Raw genomic sequence first — 10,176 nt, 5'->3', positions numbered from 1 at the left:
TATGATTTCTCTTACATAATTGTTGTGAAGCAAAATGATTCTACATACTGCATTGTGTCCCATGGGGATGAACAGCATGGAAGTGGTACTAGAAGAAACTGTGCTTTGAGCTTATTCTCACTGACTGCTTTGGGATTTCTGGAGTGTGATGAAGAGAGGGTGATTTCTTCTGCTAACTGAGCATACAATGGCAAAGTAACTGAATGCATGGGTTGTTTTGAAAGGCATTTTGTGTTTTGTTTTTTTTTTTCTGAATCATGAGGACTGCACGTGCAAGCATCTATGCTGAGTAACTGGTGAGGTGTTACTCAGGGTGAAAATGCTTTGTATTACAATGTCAAACAAAGCAAATGTCTGAGATTCCTTAAGGAATAGAGAGTGTTCATACTATTTTTCCATGTTGTCAACGGTTTACGGGCAGGTTCGGCCCGGTTCCGTGACGATTGGTGCGGGGGACCCACGGACCCACGCCCCAGGAAAGGGGAAGGGGGAAAGGGAAAAGGGAAAAGGGAGATGGGCCTAGAAACAAAACAGCGGCAACGATCTGAGGAGGAGAAAGCTAATTTACTAAATAAGATATCGGAAAAGCAAAATAACACAATATAATACAATATAATTAGAATTAAAGCTAATAAATCAAATAAAATGAGCAAGAGAGAGTGTCCGATAAACCGAAGGCCTTACGCTAACGCTGAAGGCGGACGGCAGCGAGCACCCACTGCTGAGTCGATCCCAAAGGAAAGAGAGTGTCCCGTGACCGCAGACAGTTTTTATCTTTCCCTCTGAGCGTAAACACGTAAGAACGCAAAGCATCGCAAAGTCCTCTGGGGAATGGAGTTCTTCTTCTCTTCTGAGACAGGTATACCTGGAACTATCGATGATCCACAGAGCTGGAGCATTAACTCTTTAACTCTAAATGCACTACATGATGTTATGATGTGGAATACCAGTACCAAAAATCATAAAACCATGACACATGTGCTTAATAATTCTCTAGTCTTCCTTTTGGGAGAGATGCTTGTGTGTTTGAAAGATGGCTGATTGCAATTTGTCAGCAGTAGAGGTCTGTAGTCTGGCTGTTTCCCACCCTTGCTCTCTTCTCCTGTAGCTGGGTTCTGTTGTCATCCAGGAGTTGGAGCCAGATTCTCAGCTGGTGCACATCAGTGCTGCTCTCCTGAAATAAATAGGCATAACTTCACTGGAGTCACTGAAATCCAAGCTCAGATTCTTGGTTTTTGCAGCCCTTGAGAGCAGTGCTTTAAGGCTTAGGATACACACTTCTGTAGTACTTTGTTATGCTATAAACAAACACCATGATTCTGATTTGAATTATAATATCATTCACCCAGAAACCAATAGAGCTCTGCTTATTTGTACCAGCTGAGAGGATAGCCCAAAGGCTTTTCATGTTGTATGATATAGTCACGGGCTGCAATTGCAACTGCATCCCTCCCCCTTATAAACAAAGGAGGTGACCCCACTACTGCTGGTGCAATAACTCAGATGCTTGGGATTCAGATTGCTGCCATGATGTTTATTCTGTAGAGAAGTGATGTGCGTGTGTTCTGAGGTTTTAGCTGGTTCAGAAAGACAGCAAAAATCTGAAGTTAGGTATTAGTGTGAACAGTTGGCTTGGAATTTTGGAATAATTAAGGGATAGCACTCTTACTGAAATACATTGAATTGAATGTTTCCTGGAAGCGATGTTTGAAGTTGCAATTCACTTTGGTTCTGATTTGTATTTAAGACAGGAATGGAGTCCAGCTGCAAAGTCTGGATCTAGACCTGAATATCCCAGAGTTCAAGGTTGATGTAATCAGTGGGGTTTATATGGTTCTATATCCAATTTGAATTTGGAACTTTTGAGGTAACTTCGGTCAGATGAGATTGGGATCCACTGGAATAATAATGCAATAAAATCAGAAATATAACTCATCTGGTATCAGGTAGGGATTTCATTAGTGTTCCAGTTTAAGGTTAAAATTGTGCTCTCATGCAGCCAGTGCATGTTAATAACTTAAAGCACGGGAGTTTATAAATGATTTAAAATCATTGCTTACATATTTTCCAAAGTAGAGGAGCAGAACACAAGCACAAAGTTAATCTGTATTCTCAAGGCAGTGCATGTGGTGAACATTAGTATTCCCTTTCCTTTTTTTGTCTTTTGGTCAAGTTTGGTTAATGCTGTTCTTCAGAAGTACTATAGTGGTAACTGAAGATATCTTCCACGTGTGTGCAACATTGTAGATAGGCAATATATGTAATGTAAGGACCTTCTTTAGGTGCAGTAGCAAGGAAACATACCCAGTCAAATGTTCTGAAGCTGCAGACAACTTATAACGAAGGAACATGGGCTAGCAGGACACCTACCTGTGCAACCTGGGCTAGGGAGCTGCTTTGGCAGGGGGTTGGACTGATGATCTCTAGAGGTCCCTTCCATCCCCTACAATTCTGTGATTCTGTTTTTCTGTTCTTGTTGCTTGCTTTCTTCAACTAAGCCAGGTTAGTGGCTGTGTGCAGGATAGCAGCAATGCTAATTTCAAGAGAAGTTCCACCTTGTATTTTTGGTTAGTGAGAAGGCATTTGATAAGACCCTGCCAGGTAAAGAAGAGTAAGACTGCTGAGAGATAAAGAAATGGCTATAGCAGTGAGGTTTGAGAGTGCTGTACTCCTTGTCATGAAACTGAAACACTTTGCCCAGTGTTGTGGTCTAGTCCTGGCTTATCTGTCTGCATGGCTTGCAGGTTACTGCAATTAATTTTGTGCCAGCTGGAAAACTGCAAGTAGTGCAGAAGGCAACACAGAAATTCATATGTCATTAATAGACTGCTTCAATACAAAATACTGGGCTGTTCATAGCAGCAGATTAATGTATAAACAGTCATGTCTGGGTTTTCAAACGTACTGGAACAGACAATCCTGTACATAATAGGGAGTCTCTATATTGTGATTGATGTCCAAGACTTGTGATGTTATAAACTATTGGTTACATTGTTTTGACAATAGAAAAATTAACGAATGAGACAGATTTGCCTGCAGTGATGAACCGTATCATAAAGAAACATTAGGAAAGACAAAACATTTGGAAATTCTTTCGGAAAAAATAACATTTTTGCTCTTTTCACAAGGAACAAAAGAAGCCAGAAACATGACAGATTTCATCAAGAGAGCTGTTCACAGATTAAATGTAGACCTGATTTTTTTTTATTTTTTTGCTGTGCTAGACTTCACTTTTCTATAGTTTGAGAAGTGAGTGTTTTCAAGCTGACAAGTTTTCTGCTTATGTCTCCTCACTGCTAATACTGTTGTTTCATGCAAGAACTGCATGTGTTTGGGTGAACTCAGAAGAGCTGAACAGAAAGTGCACTCAGAAAGTGCCATTTAAGATCCATGGTGATCTTGGTGCCTGCCTTTTAAACTAGCAGGGCATCCTAAACTAATGAACTATGGTAAATGGAGAAACTAGGGGTGACCAGCACCATACAGGACCTGCAACTGACTGCATTTCAGCAAAAAAGGTACTAGAAAGGTTAGAAGGCAAACAAATGTACAGGAGCTAAGGCTGGTGAGTCTTTGAAGGGAACAAGCTGCTCTGTTTATACATCAGTCTAGTTGGGCTAAGACATTGAAGAAACCTACAGAAGGTGGACATCCAATTGAGTGTCACAGAAAAGTAGAGAATTAGATCCCCTAAACTTATAGTATTCCTACTTACCTTTTAATGCAAAAATATTCTCTGCTTATGGAAACATCTCCTACTTCATCAGAAACATCAAGTATGTTGCTAGTGAGATGAAAAGTTAGTCTATTAGTTTTTTCTTTTAGGCCCATAAACCTAGAGTTCTCTGCATTAAAAAAAAAACAACACACACAAAAACAACTGTGGCATTTGATGATCTTTTCCTTTGTTTTCAAGAAATGGGTAGAAGTGGCACTGAAGGATGTGGTCTAGTGGGCGTGGTGGTGATTAGTCAATGGTTGGATTAGATGATAATAGTGATCTTTTCTAACCTTAATGGTTCTATGATTTCATGAAGGCTGTTAAATCTACTCATGGGATTGAAGGTCCCACTTCTATTTTTTTGTCTCCAAGAAGGTGATGTAACCACTTGCCTTTGCATGCAAGCGTACTGAGTGAGGACTCTGTCTTCTCTATTTGGATAGAGTTTTGTCTGTTTATCATTGAAATGCTTGCAGGCACTTAGGGCGTGGTAGTTGGTTTAACAATTATTCCACAGGAACTGAAGTTAAACGATGTCTAGAAGAGATGAGTTTAAGCTGTTGCTGACTGCACTAGAGAAGTTACACTCATTATTCAAGTAATTTCTTGGTATTTATGACAAGGTATCTGTTGAGTATCATATATACTACATAGTTACCATAGTGCTTAGAAACTATAGTCCCTGTCTTTCTCAATTAAATATGTAATATCCGGGATTGAATTAATTTAGAGAGCTTTCTATGAGGTGTCTTAGAGCTAAGAGAAGTCTAAAATAGTGCTAAATTCTGTTAACAGTAGTCAATTTTATGGGCAGTCTAAGACACTGTGTTTGTTATTTGCAGTTTTCAGATCCACTATATAGCAACCTGACTCTGCCCTGGAGAAAATTGTCACAGTACACAAGCACATACAAAAATAGAATGCAAATATTTTGTTTTGTTCTGCCTAACATTGCCTTTGAATGTTTTGGGAAACAAAAAACAACCAACTCAAGCAAGTGGTAAATCAAGAAAGCTAAACACTGAAGTTTTGAAGCACAGCTACACATGGAACCTAGAAGCTGTGGCACTGCCCGTTGTGCTTTGCTTTAGTGCAGTCTTTGGCAATAAACTTTATTTTAATGATTGGTTTACCTGTGCCAGTAATAGCAAGAAAACTAATGCCTTAAATGTTGTGAAATGAGTTGTCAAATGAATAATTTGCCAGTACTTAAATAGTAGTAGCAGGACACATGTTGTTCACTAAGTCTTCTCAGCATGAGATGCATGTATCTGAATTTTACAAGTATACCTTGAAGTCAGTGGCAGGTATTTAATCTGTTATTGCTGTAACAGACCTATTTTTAGAATTGCTCTTGGAGGCTGTTAGCTGTGATCCCCTCCGGCCTGGTTACCGTAGTCCATCTGCTCCATTAGCTGTGAAGTTAAGTACCTTCCAAAGTGTGTAACAAGGTAAGAAGCACATTGGGGTCATCTAGCTATTATTAACTCTGCTATTCTCAGCTTCAGCACATGGGCTGTCCAGGACAGGCACCTTCACAAAGTTTATGGCTTTGTACACATTTCATGGTGAAAACTGTTCTTAGATTGTTCTGTGTAACTTAATTTCTTGGTCTCAGATAAGGTAACTGGATGTGTAGTTTCACAAATGATTTTATGCCTCAAGCTATGAACCTTTGAAAGTTTCTAGATGTCTGTCCCAGATGGAATTGCTATTAGGGCTGAAGCATGTCTGTGTACTGACAGTGGCACAGCTGAAGGAGCGCATCATACAGTAGTTGTGGACTATGCCAGTAATATGTTCCAGATGGTGTGGCCAGGAAAGCATCCTGCATCCATACAGCTTCAGCTGCATTCAGTGTGACTTTGCTTTGCTTGGAGGATTAGAACTTAGGACAAATTAACTGTATAAATCCCAGCTCTCAATCTCTATCAGTCTAGAACCCAGGGTAATTGGTGTCTGCTTCCATATTTGTTGGGCATTTTTTATCTCGACATTTGATTATCTAGAATCATGGGGGTTGTTGGAAGGGACCTCAAGAGATCAAGTCCAACCCCCCTGCCAAAGCAGGTTAGAGAGAGAGACTCCTTTAAAAAAATTTTCTCTTTGTAATTGAGGGCTCTCTGAATTAATTCTGTTTGAACTATTTATGAAACCTACCTGCTAGTTTTGCAAGTAGGAAGTGTGTATCTAATTGTTTGCTGAAGGTTCTGATAGTCCAGTTCTCATCTTCTCACTTCACACATTAGGCTGGAAGTGGAAGTCTCCCTGGCTACCTTTGGTATTAACTGCATCTTTGTTAACTCCATTACATTCAGTCTGTGCCATCAATAAGAGTCTTTGGAATCTGGAGGTATTTTGTGAACAGACTTTCTGATGATGCTTCCAGGTCTCTGGCTGTGTCTGTCTTGGCCCCCTAGTGTTTGCCTTAAGCTCTGTATTAAAAACTTCAGGTGTTTGGATCATTGTAAGGTTGAGTAGGATATGAGAAGTGGAAAAATACACTGTTAAGACACTTGCATGTGCTTTCATCCCTTGGTTCAGTTCAGCCATACCTTAGCCTTCTTAGACACATTGTTTAGCTTTCATTTGTTTAGAAATACAGAATAATGGTGGGTCTGTGTCTTGCAAGCAGCTCAACAGAAGCATGCACTGTTATTTAAAGAAAAAATCATTCAGCACTTTTGTAAACTGAGCTATCTCTGAGCTCAGTAATTCAATAAATACACTTTAAAAAAATGAACAAAATAGTCTTACAATGTGCTGTATCAGCCAGAGAACAAATCAGTTGCATCTCTGAAAGCTGTGGATTTCTTTTTTTCTTAATCAAATTAAAATAGTACTTTATATGCACTTATAATTAGATGAACAATGGCAAACAGGTAACTTTACCAGTTCAAAGATAACTCTTATAACATGACAAATCTCAACATCTTCAGTGTGCTCATTGGTCATGCAGCATACTTTGTGCCACTCAGACGTACCTAAAACTTGCCAATATCTTGTAATACATACCTCAGGATGTTTTTGGCAGAGACTATATCATTTCTGTGTTCCTTCTCCAAGCACTGGCTTTTAAATTGCATCACTAGAGCTTTACAATTTGTAAATCAGCAGGTATGCATGTGTGCTGAAGTTGCTGCAGGAGGGTACTGATTTACAGCAGAGAAGGTCTTGTTCCACAACATAAGCAGACATGCACAATCAAGGATATTTCAGAAGAAAACAGCCTAATCTTGTGGTCAAATTGTACTTTCTCTCTCCGTAGTTCTCACTTTAGAGAAAGCAAACTAGATGTTGAAATGATTATTTAAAAATATCTCAATTTTTCACACAGATGGGAAGTATTTAGCTGGTGTACAAGTCTCACATGCTGCCTCTCAATCTGGACCTGTGGAGCTGAGAGAAAGCACCACAGTGAGGAGGCAGACAGTGAGAAACCAGAGTAAGGCTGCAGACAATGGGAGCATGCTGGAAAACTGCTTTCAGACTTTAAGCCAGAGTTGTTAATTCCTTTTTCTGCTGAGAACTGTGCTAAGGACTGTGGCTGGTGAATTTAAGGTCCCTTCCAACCTAAGCCATTCTATGATTCTAATCCTGTTGCTGATTCAGTGTTGAGGGGCACTAGATCTGTCAAACTGAGGAGTTGCATTTTGGTTCTTCTGACTTTGGACAACTGAGGCTTGGACTCAAACCTAGGATTTCATCCCCATGACGGGGCCTTTCCTTTGTTCCCTTTTGCTTCTGATTCACATTGAACGCACCTTGACAAAGAATTCAGGAAGATACTTTTTGATATCTTTGAGGAAATACGAGGCCAAGAAATCATAAAACATTTTGCAGTGTAGCTGTTGGTATTTATAAAAACAGGAAGCTGTCACTTATGGGCTTGTTGGGCATGGGCTGCATAGACAAAGGAAGTCTGTTGTAACATTCTGCTTTAAAACAGTTAGTGGGTTGGTGGCAATGTATTTGCCTGGCTAGCATTTAAAAGCATAACTTACATATGTGTATGTTGTCACTGTTGGCTGCTCTAGAATGCTACTGGGAGTCCTGCCATGTGTGGAGGAGCTCATTGGGGCAGTCCTTACAGTGCACAAAAGCCTTTGGCCAGTGTGAGTGTAGGGGAGAAGGAGGCTGCTGTTTCCTCTGTGTGAAACAAGCAGAGCTGTATTGGGTAATTGATTATGAAATAAGAATTGGACTCAACTAGTATAGTGGAGGAGGATGGGGAAGAAGGCTTCAAGATGCATTATACAGTACTTTCTTAAATATATTTCAGTTCTAACTTTGTTTATACATGGAAAAAGAAATACTGAGTAAAAAGACTCCAGGAGAAGCGTGAAGCAGTTTCATTGGTGAAAGAGCACTGAGGAGCACAGGGTAGTTTTGGGTTCATTGTTTAAGCACAAGATGTTAAGCTTATACCTGCTGATTATTGTGCTGGTATTTGCTGCTGCACTTGCTGTGGCACAAGGATAGCAAAACAGATTGTCACTGCTAGTAAAGGTCACTGTAACCTTTAGAGGATGCCCCAGAAAGGAGGGTGAGACCTAATTACCTTGCCTGCTTTGGAAAAGGTGGTTTGTTAACATGCCAGGACCTCAGCAGAAGACCTAAGGCTGAATGAAGTGTAGTCCCTATGTAAAAGTAATGGGGTAATCCTCAGCCACTATAAATCAGCGTGATGCTTCTGAACGCAGATGCCAGCAAAGCTGCACTAGTTCCCTCAGATTAATCTAGCAATGCAGGTTAGAGTAAAAAAGAAACCAGAAACAAACTTATAGCCCCTTTCACATCACCTGGGACAGAGAGAAATTAGGATGAGAAATATAGCTTGCAGTCTAAGCACTCCTGACAGAGCTCTTACAAACAGAATGCTATGTATAAATATGTTGATGTGCCTGAGTACTAATGAAGGGGAGGGAGGTATGGCTTGTAAATTGGGGACAGGAAGATTGCAAATGCCACAGTAAAGATTGCCTATAATGAGCAAATAAAATCCAAATAGATTCTTCAGTGTTACTTTTGCAATCTAAGATGTACCACATCTTAGACAAAATTAAAACTTCCCACCATTGCTTGAAATGGAGAGACTTTATTTTAATTTGTCTTCAGTTAGTATTAGCTTTATTTGAGTAAGTATCTATCTCTGGTCAAGGAACAGCAAAAAAAAAAAAAAGCTTTGCAAAGCATTCCTGGACAGGGTTGTTTCAATCTTAGGACAGTGTGGATTAGGTAGATGGGAAACAAATCCCAGCCTGTGACACTTACTATCTCACATTCCTCTGACACATTTGCTTGTCAGAACAGAAAACATTGAGTTTCCCAGGGCTGTGACTTGCTGAAGCACAAACTACTCTTACTGTTCTTTACCTTTTTGGTTGCCTACTGCAAAACTTTCAGAAAGGTTGGGGTGAAAGGAAAGCATGGGAAAACTTGTTTCATTGGAAGTCTCCAACATTTTGCAAGGTTGATGTCAGCGTGTCAATATAGCTGAAAACTTGGACCAGCAGTAATAGGCTCATGAAGACAGTCAAACCAACTACAGGAACTCAGAGCCTGGAGCTTTGTGGTGAATATGCACCTAAGTGAAAGAACTTGCTGCTGCTTTGGGCTCCATTCAGCAGATATTTTCTATTCTTTTTATTATATATTTTAAGTAAATGTTTGTTTCCAAAACTGGGCTGTAACTTGCATGCCTCTGTGATGTCTGGTATTAGAGTTAGACTTTAAAGGTCCCTTCCAACTCTGAGGGTTCTATGAAGATAGAACTCTAAAAATATATCGTTCTGGAAATGCTAAGTCATGTCCTGAAACAGTGATTGAGCACCTGGTGGGAAGGCAGGGCCAACCCAGGGGAGCTCAGGTGCAAGCAATGCACCTGAGAGAGTGGAAGGGCTGGAACCAGGATTCATCCCTTCCCAGACCTCATTTTAGGGTTGGCAGTGGAGGGAAGGTTATCTTGCTGGAGATCCCTGCCTACCAGAGGCCTTCTAAACAGTTTTTCTTCCTTTGTTTCTGTATCCACAACTACTGCATTTGGGATTGTTCTCATTTGCTGCAACCTAGGATTGTGCCATTCTTCTACTATTGCTGTACTTTCCATCATGTTATAGCATTACATGTATTAACAATAGTATTTGGGAATGAAAATAATTGCATGGTGAAACGATGACTTGGGGATAAACTGTATGTGAGCAATATAAAGGACCCCAGCCTAAATAGAAGACATCAACTTGTCATTATGGGAATATATTTGCAGGGATCTTGTAAATAAGGCACTGTATTTCTAAAAGCAGAACAAAGTAATAGACAACTTGGAAGAAATGATTGCAGAGCAACAGTTATGACAATCTCAACTTTTCACGAAAATATTGGAAGAGCTTGAGGTGCATAGCTGAGGGGAAAAATACTCAAATATGGTGAAGGCCAGAGAAAGAATGCAGCTGTCA

The sequence above is a fragment of the Cyrtonyx montezumae genome, unplaced genomic scaffold (assembly GCF_038088225.1).
Source record: "Cyrtonyx montezumae isolate F1298 unplaced genomic scaffold, pur_monq_1.0 scaffold_10, whole genome shotgun sequence".
NCBI classification, from domain to species: domain Eukaryota; kingdom Metazoa; phylum Chordata; class Aves; order Galliformes; family Odontophoridae; genus Cyrtonyx; species Cyrtonyx montezumae.
Note: the sequence above shows the minus strand (reverse complement) of the source record.